General features: G+C 37.7%; 1 protein-coding gene and 1 pseudogene across 13 annotated transcripts in view; one reads left to right on the top strand and one right to left on the bottom strand.

Annotated features, from left to right (window-relative positions):
- Window positions 1-4665, top strand: part of CEP135 (centrosomal protein 135) — an 89556-nt gene extending 84891 nt beyond the window's left edge. For 4 of the 13 annotated variants that reach the window (XM_058298155.2, XM_058298126.2, XM_071216508.1 and 1 more), the window contains one exon: window positions 2923-4665. The gene's annotated coding sequence lies outside the window, so the exon portion shown is untranslated. Of the gene's footprint in view, window positions 1-684 lie in introns of all 13 variants that reach the window. The other 9 variants (XM_058298162.2, XM_058298140.2, XM_071216509.1 and 6 more) reach the window with 4 other exon arrangements.
- A 15284-nt stretch (window positions 4666-19949) lies between these two features.
- Window positions 19950-20093, bottom strand: LOC111764675 (small nucleolar RNA U3; annotated as a pseudogene).
- Between the last annotated feature and the right edge of the window lie 4860 nt (window positions 20094-24953).

Below are 24953 nucleotides of genomic sequence, written 5' to 3'. Positions count from 1 at the left end.
CTATGCTCCTTTTAATAGAATTATACAGAAGATAATTAAACATTTCCTCAATGACTCAGAATCCTCACTTTGAATATTAATTGTATGCAATGCTTTAGCATTCTGATGCCCCAGAGTTTATTGGTGTCTGTAAAGTTTAGGTCTAAATGATTCCAGATTGTTTGTTTTGTTTTGTTTTTTAATGAAAATAAAAATATTTGTTTTCCTTTTTTACTGCGAAGACCACTTCTTAATGTTGGCTATCATCACTGTGTTCTCACAACTTCTCAGCTGCTGCATTATTTTGAACAGGATTAGGTGGAGGTTCAGTTTCTCATTATAAAGACTTTTAACAGTTGTGACACAACATTTTCTCATGCTTGGTTGACAGCTTCAGTTTAGATCACATGTTGGCTAACTCTAGCATCTAGGGGATAAATTGTAAATTAAGTTTTATTGTCATAAAACCACACACTTCCATTTACATGTTGTCCTATGCTGCTTTTGTTCTATGGTAACAGAGTTGAGTAGTTACTATAGAGACCATGTGCAAAGCCTAAATTTTTTTTTTTAAGATTTATTCCCTCCCCTCCCCCCCCCACCTCCACCCTCACCCTACTGTTTTTGCTGTCTGTGTCCATTCCCTGAGTGATCTTCTGTTTCTATTTCTCTTTTTTGTTTTTTCTTCTCATCTTTCTCCTCTAGGATTCAGAGGAATTCAATCCTGGGGGCCTCTGATGTGGAGAGAGGTTCCCTGTCAATTGCACCACCTCAGTTCCTGGTCTCTGCTGCGCTTCACTTTGACTCTCCCTTTCGTCTCTCTTTTGTTGCATCATCATCTTGCTGAGTGACTCACTTGCGTGGGCACTGGCTCACCACGCAGAAATTCACACAGGCAGTTGGCTCACCACGTAGGCACTGCTCATCACGCAGGCACGCTTTCTCTTCTTTTTTACCAAGCGGTCCCATATAGTAGGCGGAGTCCTTATCTCTTGAGCTACGTCCTCTTCCCAAGCCTAAATGATTTGCTACCTGTCCCTTCACATCATGTAGCCTCAACTGTACAGCCGTGAGAAAATGAAAGTGAAAAAGACAGATAACTCCTTAGCTTTATAGAAACAGGTTTACCTTGCAGAACCCCTCATAAGAACCACTGATGTAGAACACAGTAGATTGCAGTAATCTAAAACTATGATGGATTAGAAAACTGTTCCAACCATTAACAAATTCACAGAATATCCTACTAAGATTGTTAATTGATCAGCCATTTCCATTCATATTTTCTAAATACTATCACCAAGACTAATTTTAAGGGATTTCCCTACAATCACTCAGAAATGAATAGAGCCCAACTATGAAATAATTTCCTGGTTCTGAAACAATTATATTTACCTGTGAATTACAGTATCTCATGAAATAGTTAAAATATATAATCCAATTCTTTTATACGGAACATAAAAATTAAGTGCTTTTTAATTTTGTTTTTATTCTGATTGTTGTCTCTAATATGTGCTCATTGAAAAAAACGTAAAATACAGAAACATGAAGAGGGAAACCAAAAATCACTTTTAATCCTAAAACTCGGAGATAATAGCAATTACCATTTTGGTATTCTTCCTTCCATATTTGTTTAATTTCTAATAAACACATATATGCATGTGTATACATATATAGTACTAATAAGGATCATACTCAAACAGTTTTTATCCTGTTTTTTGTTTGTTTCGTTCTTTGCGTTTTACCCTTAGTATTGTTGTAAGCATTTATTCTCATCATTAAAAACATTTTCAAAAATGCCACTTTAAAATAGTGATCTAACAGTTCATCATGCAGATATTCCATGCTTTATTTATCATTCTTATTATTGGACATTAAGTCAGCCAATGAGGTGCTAATGCAAAATACCAGAAATTGGTTGGTTTTTATAAAGCGTATTTATTTGGGGTAGCTGCTGACAGATACCAGTCCATAAAGCATAAGTTACTTCCCTCACCAAAGTCTGTTTTCACATGTTGGAGCAAGGTGGCTGTCATCGTCTGCGAGGGTTTAGGCTTCCTGGGTTCCTCCCTTCCTGGGCCTTGTGTCTCTTTCCTCTGTGTGCTTACTTCCCAGGGTCCAGCTTAAGGCTTCAGCATCAAACTCCAACATCAAAAACCCGCAACTCTGTCCTTTGCCATGCCTTTTATCTGTGAATCCCCATCCACCAAAGGGTAGGGACTCAATGCTCTACTGGCACAAGAGGTTTACTTAATTACTTAATCAAGTAAACCTATGAATCCAATATAATTTCATATGCCCAGAGGAAAAGACCAGTTTACAAACATAATCCAATATTTCTTTTTGGAATTCATCAATATCAAACTGCTACAGATGTGTAGCTTGTTTCCTGTTTTCTCCTCTTGTAAATAATATTTTGCATCAGTATTTGATAACTTGTCTGATAATTCCTTTAGTATATCATCCTAGAGTGATATAATTTCTTAATGTTTCCTTTGTGGGGTTTTCTTATTTTAATGTGTATGTTGTAATTGGCTAAGGTATTAGGTAGCACATTTAAGATAATGTTATTAGTCAAAATATTTGATTATTAACATGCTATTTGAAGACTCAAAACAAAACCTACAGTACTTGTATAAATTACATTATACTCAGACATCATATTATTCCATCTTTTGTGTAGTTTTTCTCAATTAACATGCTGTATTATCCCATTCTTTTCACAATGTTTGTATCATTAGTCTTAATGTACTCTGAGATACTTTTGTTAAGGGGAATATCTTTTTGAAATATAGAACAGTACTTCTTAACTGCTAAATAGAACTTTGTTGTGGGCACAGAGTTTTACTGGTTAAGACTATAATTTCAGTCAAAACGTTAATGAATGGCAGTTTTTCATGATAGTAACTTTGTTTACTGTTTTTCTTTCCACCTCCCCATTTTCAGAAGAAAGTCTGTATGAGTTGGCTCTGTGAACAGTAATAGAAATATTTGAATTACTTTGTTCCTGAAAATCATGAACATTGACACAGATTCTACCTCTGTCAACTTTTCTTTAAATCAGTGAATATTTACGTTTTAATGTTTGGTTTAACAGAACTTAACATACATCTGTATATTTTCATATATGTGACAGCACAAACTATGTATTAGTGATAACTGATATTATATCTGAATTTTTATTATTCCTGACTTAAAGTATTCCTCAAAGTGTGTTTAAACTGTGAATTAATATAATGTATTGTACACATTTTGCTTTAATAACCTGAGCCATGATATATGTATGCAAATATTTTTGCAGTGTTTTTCATTTTCATGCCTGTGTTTTTTAACCCATATTTTTAATGCAGTCATAAGAATTATCAGCTTTAATGCAATGCCATCATGCTTAGCTTTTTTTCTTCTAAGTGTAAAATTAATGATTCACAGATTTAATGTCTGTCATCAAGGGGAATATATTTGAGTATAGTTATATTAAAATAGCAGAAGTCTTGATAAAATAATAATTACCAGATATAATGTGCTATTGTCAGTGAGAAGAACTGTAATGGGAGGGATACATTTATGTACTGTATACAATATTTTATTATTTTGGTTATCACATGGATTCTTTATATAATACAAATTCTGTCAAAATCAAACTAAAAGCTACATCAGAGTTTTGTAAAACAGTAGAACTGAAATTTGAGACTTTCTTTTCAATAAATAAAATTCCTCAGCATATTAATCTAAAATTTCAGAGTATCAAAGTATATGGGGTAAATATAGTAAAAACATTTTGTTAAAATTCCAAAATGCATTCAGTAATATCAGTTTTTTGCTTCTAAACCTGTATAATTTATCAGTCCTCCAAGATTATATGGAAATACTGAACCTGTGGCCTAGAAATAGAAAATAACTTTTTATAATTTATTTTCAAAATTGTAGTAGTAAAATTTTAGGTATTATACATATGTTAAGAAAAGAACAGAAGTACAAAATAGAATGTCACATACAGAAACTAATCGTGTTTGAGCCATTCACATGTGAAGAAAATCCTGTTCTTTACAGATTTCATTATGACTGAGAAAGAACTTTAATATAGGAAAGTGTAAGAAGAGTCAAACCAATTACTTTGATATATTTTTATTTTGTCCTGTAATTTAATAAAACTGCATTTCTGTGTATGTGTGTATGTGTGTGTGTGTGTGTGTATCTGGGGCAGTGCTTTTTCTAAAACTAATATCCTTACATGTTCTGGTTATGGCCTTTGCATTAAGTCAATATGTATTTGGATGTGATGTGACTTGCTTTTCCACCATCTTTGTAATTTTATGTATCCTATCTCCTTTGTGTGAATTCATGTATTATAGCAAATTACAAGAGAAATGGGACTGTTTGCGATATCATATGGAAAATATTTTATTAAACATATGTAAATAAAGTAAAAAATATCTGCCCCCACCTTTTCCCCCAAAGCAAACAGTAAGACTTATTTTGTTAGTTATTTTTAATGTTTACAGTGATTTTAAAATGTGTAGCTTGCCATCATTGTTATTTTCATAACCATGATACAATTTTTTAAAATTAGTTTTCTCTTAAATTACTGAACATTATGGCCTTTTATAGATGTTTTTAAATTTTGTTTTAAGTACTTTTTAAAATTATGGATTTGACATAGATTTCCCAATAAACTTTCCAGTCAATTTATTTTCTCTTTCTTATAGTTTTTTATGGATTTTATATTATAATATTCTTTAATTCTAAAATTAAGTAGAATTTATTCAAATCAAACTTTATTATGGTAGGATATGGAGAAATGTTTGGACTTAGATGCCAGGAACCTTTTTACTGATTTCTTTTTCCAGTAAGTTTAGAATGTAAGAAGTAGAGTGAAAGTTTTTGGTCATAATCCATCCATAAAATGGTTGAACAGGCTTGTGCATGTGTGTGGATGGAGGGATATACATTTTTCTCACTTGAAAATGCTTTCTGTGATAACATAATTACCATTAGACTATGTCACCTACTGCCCTACCTTATAATTCTCTATCCTACATCAAAGTGCACACACACCCTCCATCCAGTTCTTAGAAATTTTTAGCACCTGGGTTACTCTCTCTTTCTCTACCATTACTTCTATCCTCATTCTTTGTGTGTCAGTATCTTCTTAAACCAATGGTTATTGGCCATACCTGCACGTTGCACTTTCCTGGAGAATTTTTCTATGAAAACCTTATGTCTGAAATCTACACCAGCCCAATTAAATCAGTCTAAGGGTGAAGTGTGGGCTTGTTTTGTTTAGTTTTTTGGGGGGTTCTGTAGGTGATACTCATGTGCAGCTAGGATTAAAAATGCTAATTTACAAATTAACCCATCAAATAATTTCATGACCCACTAATGGAACACAACCTGCAGTTCGAAGAACTCTGCTCTGTATCTTATCATTGCCTCCAAAATCTCAATTTCTAACATCCATAGCACCTTTCCAGGTTACTTCATTTAATATACCTATTGGAACAGTTCTTTGACTTGACTTCCAGGATCTGCGGACAATTGATTCTACCACCTATTCCTTGTCTATATTTCCATTGCCCCTCAATTTCCTTGTCCTTCTGATATGAAATTGTCTATATTGTTTATATTCAACTACTCTGCACCTGTACCTAAGTAGCTGAACATGACTGCAGAGAAACACAACCATGTTGACTCTTTTCACTAAATTTGTCACCCTGAAGCTCAAGGGCCAACAGCACTGATTAGCAATCCTTCTATATTTCCTTGGTCAATTCACTCTTTATTCTCCCCAACAAGTAATTCACATCTTATCTCTCTGAAGACTTTCTAACCTCCCTTCCTTTTCACTCTCAGCTTTTTTTTTAACTGAAAAAATAGAAACAAGAAGAAAACTTTCTCACCCTCCAAATCTATTATCACATTTCCTCCTATTATAAGATGAACCATCTCTACCCTCTAGCCATTTCCCACCAATTGTGAGCCAGTATCCATCCCTTCTGCTCAAGTCTCCTGAAATTAACCCCACATTCCTGAGACATTTTTGCTCTATTGACTTTTTCCCACTTGTATATATACCTCCCATATTTAGTTGTGCATTTTAAAACCCTCCTATACTCACAGCTACCATTACATTTTTTATACCCCTTTATAACAAAACTTCCTTGAAAAGAGTTGTCTAATATTCACTTCCTCCTCCTTCCACCCAGCTTTCTTTTTTTTTTTTTTTTAAGATTTATTTATTTATTTAATTCCCCCCCCCCCCCTCCCCTGGATGTCTGTTCTTGGTGTCTATTTGCTGCGTCTTGTTTCTTTGTCCGCTTCTGTTGTCGTCAGCGGCACGGGAAGTGTGGGTGGCGCCATTCCTGGGCAGGCTGCTCTTTCTTTTCACGCTGGGCGGCTTTCCTCACGGGCACACTCCTTGCGCGTGGGGCTCCCCCACGCGGGGGACACCCTTGCATGGCAGGGCACTCCTTGCGCACGTCAGTGCTGCGCATGGCCAGCTCCACACGGGTCAAGGAGGCCCGGGGTTTGAACCGCGGACCTCCCATATGGTAGACGGACGCCCTAACCACTGGGCCAAAGTCTGTTTCCCTCCACCCAGCTTTCTTGAATTACTCCAACCATGTTTTAATACCCATTATTCCAATGAAACTATTGTCAAGATATCAACAGCCTCAATGTTGTGAAATGCAATGGATCGTCATCTGGCTTCATTTATTCCATCTCATAGCAGCATTTGACATACTTTTCCCCTCCTTTCTGAAACATTTCATTTTACATCCCCAGTATCAAATCATTTGGGTTTCTTCCCTGCCTGCTGCCACTCACTATTGTTTGCCCTTAACTAAAGCAATTTAATTGAAGATCCCTTTACTGAATCTAACCAAAAGTTACCAGATAAAATAGGCTTACATGTACAGAAATGGGTTAGCTTAAGAACATAATTTTCTGGGGTCCACAAAAGACTAAAACTAGGACATGTAGGAATGCCCTAGAGCTCAATTCATGTATATTTACTCCCTTGCTGATAACTTGAAATTTTTTTCTTCATCCCTGTCTTTTTTCTGAATTCTAGACACATACATTTAAATGCCTATGTACTCAAACTTGTCATAGTCACACTAAACATCTCAGGAAAGTAGACCATTCTTATTGATGAGGCCCTAGTCTCTTCTCCTACATACCCCACATCCAATATATCAGTGACTCATTCTAGCTCTACCATGAACATATATCTAGAATCTGAGAGCACATCTCCCCTCCTCCAGCACAATTCTCTGAAACTAAATCATCATCTCCCTCCTGGACTACTGTGATGCCTCCTAAATAGTCTCCCTTATTCCACCCTTTCCCCTATGGTCTATTCACAAAGCAACCAGAGGGATTCTCCTTCAATGTAAATTAGATTAAGTTGCTACTCTGCTCCTCTCTCATAATGGCTTCTGAACACAGAATAAAGTCCAAAATTTCTTTTATTTCCTACAGGCTATTCCAACCCTTTTTGTTTCCCAACACACTTTTCCTCTGACTACTCCACATATATTGGCCTCCTTATTCCTGGAACACACTGAACACAATCCCTCCTCAAAGGAAGATATGCTCAATATTAAAAACAATAAAAAAGAAGCAAGTGGAAATAGCACAGTAGACAGGATAAACAGTACACATAGCTTAAAAATAAATTTGTGCATTAGAAGATAAGATTGAGGAATTCTTCAAGAAGGCATCAAAAAAGTATAAAAGAAAAGCTAAGCAATATGGAGGATATAAGTGCCAAGGTTACATCCAGGTAACAATTTATCTTAGAAAAATACAAAAGAGAACAGAGAATACTTTAAGAAACTAAAGGAGACACAAGAAAAAATTAAAATACCAAACACAAGGAAAGAAGTTATAAGAACTTCCAGAAAGGAAGCAAATAACATAAAGAACCAGATTTGCATCAAACTTGTCAATAGCTACAGTAGAAATGAGAGCAAAGTAGTATTTTTAGAATACTGAAATAAATAATTTTGAACATATTATTTTTATAACTAGTAATTCAAATCTGATAGTGTAATAAAAATATTCTCAAACATGTAAAAACTCAAACTTTGTCAAGTGAAGATCCACATTGAAAACACTTGAAGTATTCAATTAGAGAAATAAATCTAAGGCTGCAAAAGATGCAGGAATTCAAGATAATCAAAGAGCTTGGTAAAGTCTGATGTACAAGAAAAAAGTTTAAAGAAAAGAAAAGGAGAGAGTATATTTATCATAACTCAGACAAAAATTCAAGAATCTAAATAAGACCTACATGGTGGATGGTAAGGAGGAGAGAAAGAACATAAGAGGGTACTTCCTGGAAGATGGCAGATTAGAAAGACACAGGACTCTTCTGTCTCAGAAAAATAGCTGGAGGACAGACTGAAATGGCCCGAAAGAAAATGTAGGGTTTAGGACACCAGAGAAAGACTGGACACCACCCAGAAGAGAGAGAGGCAATGGAAAGAATTGCAACAGCAAAGCCATGAGTTAAAACATGCAGCTGCAACTGCCGGCAAAATCTGAGGCCTTAGGGCTGTCAACTACAGACAAAGAGGGCTCCAGAGATGCACTTCCCCAGGAAAGGGGAGAGAGAGGGACACTGCCTTAGGCTGATTCGACTTTTGACCCCAAATTTGGTCGGTTGTGTCCCACAAGCCCTTCCAGGCCAGGAAGGCAGGGATGCACCATAGTTTGCCTTGCAAGGGACTAAAGAGGTCTGAGACTAAAGAGATTCGATTCTCTCAAACTCCCTTTCTATTGACCAGGACTGTTTGTTGAGGATGCAGAGGCAAGTGGAATTATTTCCTACCCAGGAAAAGAGAGGAGGTTGCCAGAAAAGACTGAAGAACTGCTGCTGAGAAAGTTTGAATTACAAGGCTCTTAACCTCCAGGCAGGTCCTCTATCACCATGATCCAGTCTGTGTGGCAGTACACACACTCCAACCAGGCGTTAAACTTAGAGGGCTGCCAGAGCATGCCATCTGCTGGCAGACCAAGGAAGTGCACGTGAGGAAATTTAAGAGGATTTTACAGCCTCCCTCCCCAGAGCCCTAAGAAGTGGGTCTGCAACCCATTACTGGGTCCAGGACACAGATTTGAGCAACTACCAGGACAATCCTAGAGACCCAGAACAAGTTGAAACAAGACTTAAAGAACAGCAGTAACATACAGACACCTGCCCCTAAATCCTTACAAAAGAGAGAGAAATTGGGCATCTGGGTAAACTCACCATCCTAGTCAGATGCCTAGACATCAGCAAAAAATTAGTCATACTAAAAATGAAAGAAATGACCAAAGACTCTATCAAAGTCCCAGAAGATGGGAAGTGGATGTGACTCAAGCAATTGGGCTCCCGTCTACCATATAGGAGGTCCAGGGTTTGATACCCAGGGCCTCCTGGTAAAGGCAAGCTGGCCCATGTGGCAAGCTGGCCCACACAGAGTCCTGATGCAGCAAGATGATGCAACAAAAAGAGACAGGAGAGACAATAAGAGACACCGCAGAACAGGGAACTGAGGTAGCACAAGAGAATGATTGCCTTTCTCCCACTCCAGAAGGTCCCAGGATTGGTTCCTGAAGCTGCCTAATGAGAATACAAGCAGACACAGAAGAACACACAGCAAATGGACACGGAGAGCAGACAATGGAGGGGGGGGGGGGGAAATAAATAAACCTTAAAAAAGTCCCAGAAGAGGCACAGGATTTGAAACAAATAATCAATGAAATGCACACAACTTTTCAAAATCAAATTAATGAGTTGAAAGACAATATGGCTAAAGAGATAAAGGACATTAAGAAGACACTTAGCAAGCACAAAGAATTTGAAAACATGAATAGAAAAGTAACAGTTCATAGGAACAAAAGACATGATAGGTGAAATCAAAAACCCATTAGGGGGAAATGGACTTGGCCCAGTGGTTAGGGCATCCGTCTACCACATGGGAGGACTGCGGTTCAAACCCCGGGCCTCCTTGACCTGTGTAGAGCTGGCCCGTGTGCAGTGCTGATGCTCGCAAGGAGTGCCCTGCCACGCAGGGGTGTCCCCCGCGTAGGGGAGCCCCACGCACAAGGAGTGCGCCCAGTAAGGAGAGCCGCCCAGCACAAAAGGAAGTGCAGCCTGCCTAGGAATGGCTCCGCCCACACTTCAGTGCTGCTGATGACAACAGAAGCGGACAAAGAAACAAGACGCAGCAAATAGACACAGAGAACAGACAACCGGGGGAGGGGGGGAGTTAAATAAATAAATCTTTTTAAAAAAAACCCATTAGGGGGAAACAGACTTGGCCCAGTGTTTAGGATGTCCGTCTACCACATGAGAGGTCCATGGTTCAAACCCCGGGCCTCCTTGACCCGTGAGGAGCTGGCCCAAATGCAGTGCTGATGCGCTCAAGGAGTGCCGTGCCATGCAGGGGTGTCCCCCGTGTAGGGGAGCCCCATGTGCAAGGAGTGCGCCCCATAAGGAGAGCCGCCCAGTGCCAAAGAAAGTGCAGCCTGCCCGAAAATGGCGTCGCACACACAAAGAGCTGACACAGCAAGATGATGCAACAAAAAGAAACACTGCCGCTGACAACAACAGAAGCGGACAAAGAAGACAAAGAAGAACATGCAGCAAATAGACACAAAACAGACAACACGGGGTGGGGGGAAGGGGAGAGAAATAAATAAATAAATAAATAAATTTTAAAAACCCATTAGGGAGAAGCAGCTGTGGCTCAATCAGTTGGGCTCCCATCTGCCATATGGGAGGCCCTGGGTTCACATTCCAGGGCCTCCTTGTGAAGGCAGCCTCACCCACATGCTGTGGACAGCTGCTGGCCTGCAAGCACCATGGAGAACCAACTCAGCTAGGTGATGCAACAAAAAGGGAGACAGACAAAAACGCAGAAGAATGCACAGCAAATGGACACAGAAAGCAAACAGCAAGCAAAAAGCCACAAGGGGGGGAGGAAATTTTAAAAAAACCATTAGGGAAGCAGATGTGGCTCAACTAGATGGGTGCCTATCTATCACATGGGAGGTCCCAGGTTTGGGTTCTGGTGCCTCCTAAAAGAAGACAAACGGACACTGTCCCCACCACCATGAGCTAGATGCCACCCCCACAGCAGGCAGATGCCACAAGCCAGCAGACAACACAGCCCATGGGAATCAGCTGTGGTTCAGGCCATCAGGCACTCACCTCACATGTGGGAGTTTCTGGGTTCAGGTTCCAGTGCCTCCTGGAGAAGGTGAGCAAACAATAAGCAGACAGACAAGAGAACCATCTGGGGAGGGGGAATAAATAAAGAAAACAAAGTAAATAAATCTTTTAAAAAAACCATTAGAGGTATACAACAGCAGACCCTAAATGATAGAAGAAAGAATAAGTGATACAGAAGACAGGACAGCTGAAATAGAAGAGAGGACAGAAAGAAAAAAAAAGGAAAAAAAATCTGAGCAGAGGCTGAGAGTTGAATGACAACACAAAATGCAACAATATACATGTCATGGGAGTTCCAGAAGAAGAGAAGGGAAAAGGGGCAGAAAGAGTATTTGTGGAAATAACTTGAAAATTTCCCAACTCTCACAAAATCCTATCAGCTTTACCCCAATCAGAATAAATGCGAATAGATCTACTCAATGATACATACTACTCAGAATGTCAAATGTCAAAGATAAAGAGAAAATTCTGAGAACAACAAGGGAGAAGAAACCCATCACATACAAGGGATGCCCATTAAGACTTAGTGTGGATTTCTCATCAGAAACCATGGCGGTGAGAAGACAGTGGTATGATACAATTAGGATGCTGAAAGAGAAAAACTGCCAGCTGAGAATTCTGTATCCAGCAAAATTGCCCTTCAAATAAGAAGGTAAGTTTAAAATATTCACAAATAGAAACTAAGAGAGTTCATAAAGAAGAATCCACCTTTGCAGGAAATATTAAAGGAAGGCTTAGACCCTGAAGACAGTAGAGAGAGGCTAGGAGGAGAGTATAGAAGGGAAAAAAATGGCAGAAAGGATAACCAAAAGAGTAAAAAGACAGATGAAAATAAGATATGACGTGAAAACCAAAGAATAAAATGGTGGAAGTAGGAAGCAGATGTGGCTCGAGCAGTTGAGCGCCTGCCTCCCACATGGGAGGTCCCAGGTTCGGTTGCCTGTACCTCCTAAAGAAAAACAAACAAACAACAAGCAATGAGCAAAAACAGTGAGCAGACAATGAGCAAATAAAACAAGCAGACAAGGAAGAAAACAGTGAGCAGACAGTGAGCAAAACAAAAAACACGCAGCAATGAGCAAACAATGAGCAAACAAATGAGGGAGCCAATTCGGGAGGGAAACGGTAGAAGTAAATAATGCATTTATAGCAATATCATTGCATGTGAATGGATTAAACTCCCCAATCAAAAGATACAGACTGACAGAATGAATTAAACAACAACATGAGCTATTCTTATGCTGCCTACAAGAGACTCATCTTAGACCCAGGGATAAAAACCAGCTGAAAGTGAAAGGTTGGAAAAAGATACTCCAAGCAAACAATAACCAAAAAGAGTGTGTAGCTATACTAATATCGTACAAAACAGACTTTAAATGCAAAAAAGTTTATAAGAATAACTGAAAGGCATTTGGTATTAATAAAAGGGACAATCCACCTGGAAGAAATAACAGTCATAAGTATCTATTCACCTAACCAGGGTGCCCCAAAATACATAAGGCGAACTCTGGCAAAACTGAAGAGAGAAACAGACATCTCTACAATAATTGTTGCAGACATCAACACACCACTTACATCATTAGACAGAACTAAACAGAAGATCAACAAGGAAACAGAGAATGGTAAAAAAGCTAGAACTAACAGACAGATACCGAATGTTGCACCCAAACTCAGGTTATACATTCTTCTCAAGTGTCCATGGATCTTCTCCAGGATAGACCATATGTTATGTCAGATGCAGGTCTCAATATATATTAAAAAATTCAAATTATTCAAAGCACCTTCTCAGATCATAATGGAATGAAGCTGGAAATCAATAATAGGCAGGAAAGAAGTAAATTTGCAAATGTGTAGGGACTGAAGAACACACTCTGAAATAATCAGTGGGTCAAAGAAGAAATTGTAAATGAAACAAGTAAATATATTAAGACAAATGAAAACGAGAAAATGACTTTCTAGACTTTATGGAATACACTGAAGGCGGTCCTGAGAGGGAAATTTATAGCCCTAAAAGCCTATATTAAAAAGGAAGAAGAAGGGAAAAAATCAAAGATCTAACTGAACAAGTGGGGAAACAAGAAAAAGAAAAGCAAGCAAAAGGGAAGAAATTATAAAGATTAGAGCAGAAATAAATGAAATTAAGACCAAAAAAAGAAAATCAACAAAACCAAAATCTGGTTCTTTGAGAAGATCAATAAAATTGACAAATCCCTAGCTTGACTAACAGAAAAAGAGAGAGAAGATGCAAATAAATACAATCAGAAATGAAATGGGGGAAGTTGCAACTGACTCCATAGAAATAAAAAGGATCATAAGAGGTTATTATGAGAAACTGTATGCCAAAAAACTAGACAACCTAGGCAAAATGGACAAATTCCTAGAAATGCACAACCTACACTGATGCTACAAGAAACACAAGAAGGGAAGCAGACTTGGCCTCCCGTCTACCACATGGGAGGTCCGTGGTTCAAACCCCCGGCCTCCTTGACCCGTGTGGAGCTGGCCCATTCACAGTGCTGATGCGCGCAAGGAGTGCCGTGCCATGCAGGGGTGTCCCCGCGTAAGGGAGCCCCACGCGCAAGGAGTGCGCCCCGTAAGGAGAACCGCCTAGTGCCAAAGAAAGTGCAGCCTGCCTAAGAATGGCACCACCCACACGGAGAAATGACACAACAAGATGACGCAGCAAAAAGAAACAGATTCCTGTGGCGCTGACAACAGAAGCGGACAAAGGAGCCGCAGCAAATAGACACAGAACAGACAACCGGGGTGGGGGGGGGGGAAGGGGAGAGAATAAATAAATCTTTAAAAAAAAAAAAAAGGAAACACAAGAACATGACAAACCCATCACATTTAAAGAGATTAAATCCATCATCAAAAATCTCTCAGCAACGGAAAGTACAGATAGATTCACAGGTGAATTCTACCAAGCATTTTTAAAAGAATTAACATCAAACTTGTTTAAAATTAAACATGCCCGAAGATGTACTCACCAGATGCAATGGATGTGACATGATGATGGGGGAGAGTGTTATTGTGGGGGAAGTGGTGGAGTGGGGGCGGTGGGGGCGAATGGGGACCTAATATTTTTTTAATGTAATATCTTTTAAAAAAATGAATAAATTGAGTAGAATTTGGAAAAAAAAAATTAAACTCTTCCAAAAAATTGAAGAGGAGGGAAAATTACCCAACACATAATATGAAGCCAACATCACCCTAAAACCAAAGTCAGATAAAGACACTACAAAATAAGAAAATTACAAATCAATCTCTCTAATGAGCATAGATGCAAAAATTCTCAGCAAAATACTTGTGAGTCTAATCCAACAGCATACCAGAAGACTTATACACCATGACCAAGTGGGATTTATTCCTGGTAGGCAAGGCTGGTTCAAAATTTTAAAAAATCATTTATTGTAATACACCACGTTAACAAATTGAAGGAAATATAAAACCACATGATCATCTTGAGTGATGCAGAAAGGGCATCCAACAAAATCCAGCACCCTTTCTTGGTAAAAATACTTCAAAAGATAGAAATAGAAAGAAAATTCCTCAGTATGATAAAAGACATATATGAAAAACCCACAGCCAACATCATACTCAATGGGAACAGGTTAAATGTTTTCCCTCTATGTTCAGGAACAAGACAAGGATGCTTACCATCACCATTGCTATTCAACATTGTGCTAGAAGTTCTAGCTAAAGCAATTAGACAGGGGGAAAAAAAGGCATCCAAATAGGAAAAAAGGAAGTAAAACTCTATTTGCAGATGACATGATCCTATTTTTAGAAAATTCTGAAATGTCTATGACAAAGCTACTTGAGCTAATAATAAATGAGGTCAGCAAAGTAGCAGGACTAAGATCAACAAGCAAAAATCAGTAATGTTTCTATACACTAGTATTGAAAAATCTGAGGAGGAAATCAGAGGAAAAATTCCATTTACAATAGCAACTAAAAGTCTCAGGTACTAGGAATCAATTTAACAGAAGAAGTACAGAATATATAGGCAGAAAACTAAAAAAAAATTTGCCAGAAGTCATCAATGAAGACCTAAAGAAAGGGAAAGACATTCCATGTTCATGGATTGGATGACTAAATATCATGAAGATGTCAATTCTACCCAAACTGATTTATAGATTCAATGCAATACCAATCAAAATCCTAACATCCTACTTTACAGAATTAGAAAAGGCAATTACCAAATTCATTTGGAAGTGAAATTTCACTGGAATAGTCAAAAGCATTTTAAAAAAGAAGAGCAATGTGGAAGGACTATCACTGCCTGACCTTGAAATATTTTACAAAGCTACAGTGGTCAAAACAACATTGTATTGGCATAAAAATAGACATATTGATCAATGGAATAGAATTGATAGTCCAGAAATCTCATTTTTATGGCTAACTGGTTTTCAACAAATCTAACAAAGCATGTTAATGGGACAAAACATTCTCTTCAACAAATAGGGCTGGGAGAAATGGATATCCATACCAAAAGAAGAGAGAGGACCCCTGTCTCACTCCCCATACAAGAATCATCTCAAAATGGATCATAAACCTAAATATAAAAGCCAGCACCATGAAACTACCAGAAGAAAATGTAGAGAAACATCTTAAAGACCTGGTAGGTAGTGGTTTCTTGGACATTATATCTAAAGCATGAGCAAGAAAAGAAAAAAATAGATAAATGGGACCTCCTCAAATTAAAGACTTTTGCACCTCAAAGAGCTTTGTCAAAAGGGTGAAGAGGCAGCTGACTCAATGGGAGAAAATATTTGGAAATCACATATCTGGCTGACAAAGGTTTAATATCCAGGATATACAAAAAAATGCTACAATTCAACAATAAAAAGACAACCCAATTAAAAAATGGGCAACAGAACAACAACAAAAACAAAAATGGGCAAAGACTTGATAAGACATTTATCCAAAGAAGAAATACAAACCACAAAAAACACTTCAAAAAACTTTTCATCTTCACTAGTGATTAAGGAAATGCAAATCAATGATCCAATGAGATATCATTTCACACCTATTAGAATGGCCACTATTATAAAGACAGTGAGGGGGAAGCAGATGTGGCTAAGCAATTGGGCTTCCACCTACCACAGGTTTTCGGTTCCTGGTGCCTCCTGGAGAAGGTGAGCTGGCATGGTGGGCAGGGATGGCAAGCTGACGCAACAAGATGATGCAACAAAAGAGACACAGAGAAAAGACAATGAGAGACACAACAAACCAGTGAGCTGAGGTGGCTCAGGTGATTGAGTGCCTCTCTTCCACATGGTGGTCCCAGGTTTGGTTCCCGGTACCTCCTGAAGACAATATGAACAGACACAGAGAATGCACAGCAAGTGGATGCAGAGAGCTGATGGCAAGCCCAAACAATGGGGGCAGGGGAATGAAATAAATAAATAAAGCAAATCTTTAAAAAAACACAAAAAACAGCGAACTACAAATTTTGGAGTGGATGTCATGAGATAGGAACATTTATTCTCTGTTGGTGGGAATGTAGAATGGTACAGCCACTGTAGAGGACTATTTGGCAATTCCTAAAGAAGTTGAATACAGATTTGCCACATGACCCGTCAATGCTAATACTGGCTAAATACTCAGAAGAACTGAGAACAGTGACACCAACAGACATCTGCACACTGGTGTTCTTAGAAGCATTATTCATGATTGTAAAAAGTTGGAAACAACCCAGGTATCCATCAACCACGTATGGATAAACAAATGTGGTATATTCACACAATGGGATATTATGCAGCAGTAAAAAGAAATGAAGTCATTAAGCATATGGCAGCATGGATGAAACTGGAGGATATTATGATGAATGAAGCAAGGATAAATACTATATGATCATGCTACTATAAAATAAATATATTGTGTAATCTCATGGACTTATTATAATAAGTTGAGTATGGGTCACCAGAAAGTAGAATGAGGTTAGAGAGTGCAAAGCTGTGGGTTAACTTGTGCAAAATTGGTAAAAAAGATGTTTGCTAATCTTTGAAATTGAATAAAAAAAGTGAAAGCCCAACAAAATGTTTGTAACTAACAGTACTATTATGTGGGTATGAAATTGGTTTAAAGGGAAAGTCTAAGGTTATGTATATTACTAAAAGGAAAGCTAAAATGTGTATCATGGGACAGTGTAGCAGTAAAACCACAAGTAAAATATGGATAAAACTGCATATATCAGACCGTCTTTCTTTGAAACTGAACATACACGTTAATGTTACAAGATGTTAATATCAAACAAAAAAACAACAAACCATAATGCTATGCAAAAGAAACCACATACTAAATGCTACATATTGCATGCTTCCATTTATATGAAATGTAAATATAAGCCAATTTATAAAGATGAAATTAGATTAGTGGTTACGTAGAATTAGGGCAGGACTACTAAGGGGAGTGGAGTTTTTCTTTTTGGAATAATGAAATTGTTCTAAAAATTTTTGTGGTGACAGATGCACAACATTGTGATTATACTAAAAGCCATTGATTATACACTTTGGATAGATCATATGGTATGTGAATATATCTCAGTAAAACTGTTGGATATATAAAGAAATAATTGTGCAAGAATAGCCAGAAATAGCAGCTATGCACAGCACTGGAAGCATAGCGAGATTGAAAGGTGAAGAATTTTCTTGTTTGTTTTACTGTTTTTTGTTTATTACTACTATTATTATTGAAATAATGAAAATGCTGTAATAATGAATGAATTGATGAATGTTCAAATATGTGATTTTACCAATTACCATTGGCTGTATACTTTGGATGAATTATATGCTTTATTAATATGTATAAATAAAATTGATTTATTTTAAAAAAGAACATGAGAGAAGGTAAAATACTTGTCTTCTTGGCGAAGAAACAAATATGCATATGTTTGACAAATCAACAGGAATAAATGGCACAGTCATCATAATGATATAAAAGCAAATACATACAAAACTTTATTCTTATGAGGCACTATTCTAAGAGTTTTATATATATTAACTCATTCAAATCTCACAACAACCATATGAGGTGTTGATACCTTTGTTCTCAGTTTACAGATGAGGCACAGGCAAGAGAGGTTAAATAACTTGCCCATGGACATATAACTAGTAAAGGTGGGGCCACTTTTAGACAATTTTTATAAGTGATTTAACACTCAAACCAGCTGATCTCCACAGTAGAAAGCAAGGAAAAGGAAAAGAAAGAAACAAAATGAAAGTAAATGGAAATGGAAAATACAAAACAAATGACAAATCTTTATGTAAGAATAACATAATAGGGAAACGGACTTGGCCCAGTAGTTAGGCCGTCCGTCTACCACATGGGAGGTCTGCGGTTCAAACCCCGGGTCTCCTTGACCCGTGTGGAGCTGGCCCACGCACAGTGCTGATGCGCGCAAGGAGTGCCAGTGCCACGCAGGGGTGTCCCCCGCGTAGGGGAGCCCCACGCACAAGGAGTGCGCCCAGTAAGGAGAGCCGCCCAGCGCGAAAGAAAGTGCAGCCTGCCCAGGAATGGCGCCGCCCACACTTCCCGTGCTGCTGACAACAGAAGCGGACAAAGAAACAAGACGCAGCAAACAGACACAGAGAACAGACAACCCGGGGGGGGGGGGGGGGGGGGGGGATTAAATAAACAAATAAATCTTTAAAAAAAAAAAGAATAACACAATAAATATAAGTGTATAAAACTGGTCAATTAAATGGCAGACAGACTGGATTAAAATATTCAACACTGGCAGTTACAGGAGAGACATACTTAAAATGAAAAGAGAAAGTTTAAAAGAATGGAAAAAGGATTACCAAGCAAATATAAGCCAACAGAGAGCTGGAGTACCAACCTTAATATCATTAAAAAAGAATTTAAGAGAAAAATTGTATAGAATTGAAAGGAACAATAAAGCAAAAAGATATAGCGATCATAAACATAATAGCTATGTATGTATATAGATATACAATGCTTCATAGCCAAGTAAGAATAAACACTTTTCAAGCACATCTCTAACATTTAAAAAATAGACTATATTTTAGTCCTTGGAGGAATACCTAATTAATTCAAAAGGATTAAATCAAATAAACCCTTTTCTCTGGGTATAATCCATAAAATTAGAAAAAAATAATTAAAGGATAGGGAAAAAAAACTTCAGTGTTTTTGGACTCTAAATATAATTTCTAAATTACCCTTGGGTAAAAATGGAAATCATAAAGGAAATGAAATATTTAAAACTGATAATTAAATAATAATAAAAGTACTAGAAGTCAGAATTGTGGGACATAGCTAGAGTAGAAGTAATATTGTGAATGTAATGAACACCACTGAATATTTGAGTTTAGTTAAAGGGGCTATTTTAGATTATTTATGTTACTAGAATAAAAATTTTCAAAATTTCTTTTAAAAAAACAGTGAACCCCAACATAAATGATGGACTATAGTTGATAGTACAGTTATAATAATATGCTTTGTACAATTATAATAATATTCTTTCATCTATTGTAGCACAGGTACTATGCTAATGCAAACTTAATACTAGGAAAAACTGTGTATGAGTAGGGGTGGATATATTGGAACTCTATTTTCAGCATGATTTTTCTGTAAGCCTACAACTTCTCTAATAAAAAAAGAAACATTTTAAAAAATGTGGTCAAGTATTTTCCACTAAAAAGATGCCTACCTAGTTGATTTCATGAGTTGACACTAATGAACTTTCAGGGAACCAAACAATTCCCACGTAATGAATGCAAGTGTTTCAGAACACGGAAAAAAAGAACGATTTCTCCAACCTGTAATCTGTATAAAATTGTAGTTTTTCCTGTTCCATCTTGGTGCACTACACATTCAGAGAACTTTCTCTAACAATGAACTACAGAAATGATCCTGGAAGTATATTCTTCACACTGAGACACTTCTGAGAGTAAAATAATTATGTCAGGGCAATAGCTGTAAACCAAGGCTGTCCTGCATGCACCAGAGAGTGCCATCCCTAACGTAAATAAGTTATTTAAAAGGAAGTTTTAATAGGTAAAGTTTAATTAAATACCTAATAAAATAGGTAAAATAGGTAAAGTTTTGTTACAAATTTCTAATTTATTGAATTTTGATCAAAGAATGTGACCTGTGTGGTTATTGCTTTTGGAGATTTATTAAGGATTTTTTTTTTTTTTTTGGCTTAAAACATTGTTAATATTGACTGTTCCAAGTAATTTTATACAGAATGAATATTCTATTTGCTGGGAACACATTTCTTCATATCCTTTAGATCAAGCTTGTTAATTCTCTGTATAATTATCTTTACCTATTTGATATTTTAACTTTTGAGAAATGTTAAAAGTCTACCACTATAAGAGTAGATTTCTTATTTTTCCTTTTATTTTGGTTTTTGCCTGAAATAATTCAAAAGCTTTTTTTTTTTTTGTTACATACATGAAGTTTCAGGGCCATATTTTCTTTTCTTTTTTTCTTAAAGATTCTTTTATATCCCATTTGTTGTTTCCGGTTGCTGTCTGCTCTCTGTGTCCATTTGCGATGTACTCTGTGTCTGCTCATCTTCTCTTTAGGAGGCACTGGGAACCAAACCCGGGACCTCCCATGTGGAAGAGAGGTGCTTAATCACCTGAGCTACCTCAGCTCCCTATTTGCTGTGTCTCTCATTGTCTTTCCTCTTTGCATATTTTTTGTTGCATCATCTTATTTCACCAGCTCACTGTGCCTGCCCATCGCACCAGTTCACCTTCTCCAGGAGGTGCTGGAACCGAATCCAGGATCTCCTATGTGGTAGGTGGGAGCCCAATCACTTGAGCCACATCCACTTCCCAAGGGCCATATTTTCTGGTTGGTTTATATATTTTAGCATTATGTACAAATTTCTTTTTGACCCATTTGATATTTTTAACTTGAAATCTCTATCAGATACTAAGATCACTATGCATGCTTTCTTTTCTTTTTCTTAACTTTACTTTTAACATCTTTCTTAAGATATAATTTACATACCATACAATTTACCCACTTAAAGAATATATACAGTTCAATGGATTTTGGTATATTCACAGACTTAAGCATTTTCATCATTCAAGAAAGAACCTCCTACCTGTCAGCAGTTAGTCTCCATTTCTCTCCAATCCCCCAAATCTACTTTTTAGGCAATCATGAATCTACCTTCTGCCCCTATAGATTTGTCTGTTCTAGACATTACATATAAATAGAATCATACAAAATGTCATCTTTTGTGACTGGTTTCTTTCACTTAACCTGAGGTTTCAAGGTTTATCCATGTTGTAGCTGGTATCACTGCACTATTCCATTTTATTGCCAAATAATATTCTCTTGTATGGATATAGTGGCTAGACCACATTTTGTTTGTTCATTCATTGGTTGATGGACATTTGACTGTTTCCACTTTTTGACTATTATGAATAATGCTGCTATAACATTTGTGTACAAATATTTGTGTGGACATATGTTTTCATTTCTCTTTGGTATGTAACTAGGAATGGAACTGCTGGGTCATATGGTAACTCTGTTTAACCCTTTAAAGAACAGTCAAATTGCATTTCAAAGCAGCTGTACATTTTATATTCCAACAAGCAATGCACAAGGGAAATTTCTCCACATTCTTATTGTATTTTTTATTATAGTCATTCCAGTAGGTATAAAATAGTATCTCATTGTGGTTTTTATTTGCTTTTTCTTGATGACTAGTGAAGTTGAGCATATTTCCATGTGCTTATTGGCCATTTGTGTATCTCCTTTGGAGATATGGCTATTCAAATATTTTACCCATTTGTTAATTGAGTTGTCTTCTTAATTACTGAGTTGTATGAGTTCTTTATTTATTCTGGATACCAGTCCCTTATCAGATGTTTGATTTGCAAATAATTTCTCCCCTTCTGTACATTGTATTTTCACTTTCTTGATGGTATAATTTGCTGCAAGAAAGTTTTAACTTTAATGTAGTCCAATTTTGTATATGTTTTGCTGATTGTGGTTTTAGCATCATATCTAAGAAACCATAGTCTAGCCCAAAGATTTAACTCCTATGTTTTCTTTGAAGAATTTTGTAATTTTAGCTCTTACATTTATATCTATGGTCTATTTTGAATTAATTTTGGCGAATGGTATGAGGTAGGGGTCCTAATTCATTCTTTTGTATGTGTAAATCCAGTTGTCCTCATAAACTTACTTTTTTTTGTATTTACCTAATATATCTTTTCCCATAACTTTATTTTTACTGCAGTCTAACTTCGTAATTTAGAAGAAACAAATGTGAGATAGAACAATGAGCCCCATTTTACAGATTGGAGGAATATCTGAAGTTAAAGTATTTACCATGGACCCCTGATTAGGTATAGAAAGTTAGTATTATGGATGGGATAGGCCTTCAGATTCTTGCCCCATCCCAGGAGTTACTACCTGCCCTTTAAATAAGCCCACCTCATTCGCCTTGACTCTGACAATTTACAGCAGCTTATGCCCTGGTTAGGCCAGGAGGCATTGCTAACCTTCTGTCAGATTAACAGAAGCTTTCAAAATGGTAGTCAACTTCAATTTTTTCACTTTGAAGGTCCATGCTGTTGGGATGATACAATGGGGTTCTGAAGAAGTTGCAAGGGATATTTAAGCTAATTCTGACACCACAATATTTCCACTGCTTAAGCTTTTCCTAAGCTTTTTCCTATTTTTTTTCTTTCTTTATTACCTATAGGACTAAAACAGATATTGTTTAGAATACATAAGACTGAACAACTAAATGACACCTGTACTCACAAAAATACACAACCATATTTTATGCTGGTATATAATTAAAATGTTTATCAAGAGAAGCCCAGTTGAATAAGGCAGCATGCACTAGATTTCCCCAGTATCACAGATGCTTTTTCTAAGTCATGCACCTGCATTAAAAATTCTAGTTCTATTTTAAGCATTGAGGCATCTGACTCAAAACCAAGTACATATTAAATTTGCCTTTCATCTTTGTTTTTTGCTTTATATTAATTTCCTATTTAAGGATATTCTTAATTATTTTTAATTCTTTTAAAGACATCATTGCATGCACAGGGAGCTAAAAGTTCATCAGAAACGCATTTCCAAATATTCCAATGAAGTAGTCATAGCAAAAATTGTGGGAAAAAAGTCTGTGTTTCCACTTAGTCCACAAAAGGAAAAGATGAATAATTATTTTCCTTAAAACACTCAGGTAATAGTTAATTTCATTATGACTGGGGAAAGTAATGTCCAATGTCATTACTTTCAGATGTATAGCAAGCAGCTCAGCAATGCAATTTCGACCATTTCTATTTCTGGGTGGCATCTTGTAACTCGTTGGGCTTTCAGTAGTCGCAGTGCTATTTCCCATGTTTCGGAGCTGTGCAGGGTGAAAGGTGAAACTCCCTCTGAGGTCCATGTTGTCTCCTTTTAGTCCCTGGCTCATCCAGGTACCAGGGCTCGGGTTTGCATTTCACTTCGGGTGTTGATTGGCAGCCTGGTTTTTTGTTTGTTTGTTTGCTTAAGACAAACCAAAACAATTTTATTTTTTTGAATAAACATGAAACCAGGATGTGATCAATCACAGGAAATCTGCCAGAGAGTGCAAGGATAAAATGAAATCTAACTCAACTATATAGCTGAGCAAACAGAGCCCCTGCATCCATGTTAGAGGACTTGGCACCATCTGTCACGTAGTCCACATTAAATTCACCTGGTGATGTCCCTATAAAACTATAGGATAGTTAGAATTTGGAGTCTGACCCAAGATAATCCCAATGAAATGAGAGAAAGGTGCTATCTTTCTTGATGTTTACATTTCAGAAATGTCTCACAGATCCTTGAGACATTCTTGGGTTGTAAATGTGGCAAAAAGGTTATTTACCTTTTAAAAAAACTTACATACATATCAAACGGGAAAAAATGACAATAAGTTCTGTATAAAAAAAAAAACTTTCCCCCTTTTTGCAACTTTTATCCTTCCACAACTGATCAATATGCTTGTCATTTCCCTGTAGATTTGGGTCTCAGATGTATTGAATAATGGATTGTAACAGGAACAAGTGCTAAATGCTTGATGTATGGCTAAATTAAATGGCAAAGCGGTACTATAATATTTCTCCCTACGTTCCCAGGTTATTTGGAATGGACTTGAATAAAATGACCCGCAGGGCGTCGACAGCACTAGGTGTGAAGAGACCTTACTTAGATATTGACCGCTGATGGGCGCTTCTGCAGCTTCTTTAAGACAAAAGGATGGGGTGAGGACTCACTACCTCAGGACCCATTTATCTACACAGTGGTCAGTTTTTAAACAGTCCAAATCATACAGACTCGGAAAGGCCCTTTACGCGGAGGTCTAAGTAACTAACGTGTGATGGAACTTGAGCTCTGGGGGATGACTTGGAATTTAGGGCAGGCATGGCAGCCCGGGTTCTTGCCCCAGGCAGGATGCCCCTCGTTTTGAGTCCATCACAGCGACGTCAGAACCGGGGCACTCAGCACCCGCTCCGGCCATCCCAGGAGGTCGCGGGAAGGGAAGGGAACTGACCAAGCCCACGCCCGGCCCAGGGGTCGGCTCTCCGCTTCTGGGAACTCGCGCGGAGGGCGGCCGCCTGGGGGCAGGCCGGGGCGCGCCCTTTCCGCGGCGTCCAGTTCGCGGCGGCGGCCGCCTCGCGCAGTCCGGGCGGCGAGGCCGGGCGGGGCCGCGGCGCGGGTCCGAGCGCCCGAGCGCCCGGCGGAGCATGTGACCGCGCGGCGCGGGGCCGGGCGC

This window comes from Dasypus novemcinctus, chromosome 1 (assembly GCF_030445035.2).
Source record: "Dasypus novemcinctus isolate mDasNov1 chromosome 1, mDasNov1.1.hap2, whole genome shotgun sequence".
Classification (NCBI taxonomy): Eukaryota; Metazoa; Chordata; class Mammalia; order Cingulata; family Dasypodidae; genus Dasypus; species Dasypus novemcinctus.
The sequence above is the reverse complement of the archived record's forward strand: the minus strand, read 5'-3'. Positions and strand labels throughout refer to the sequence as shown.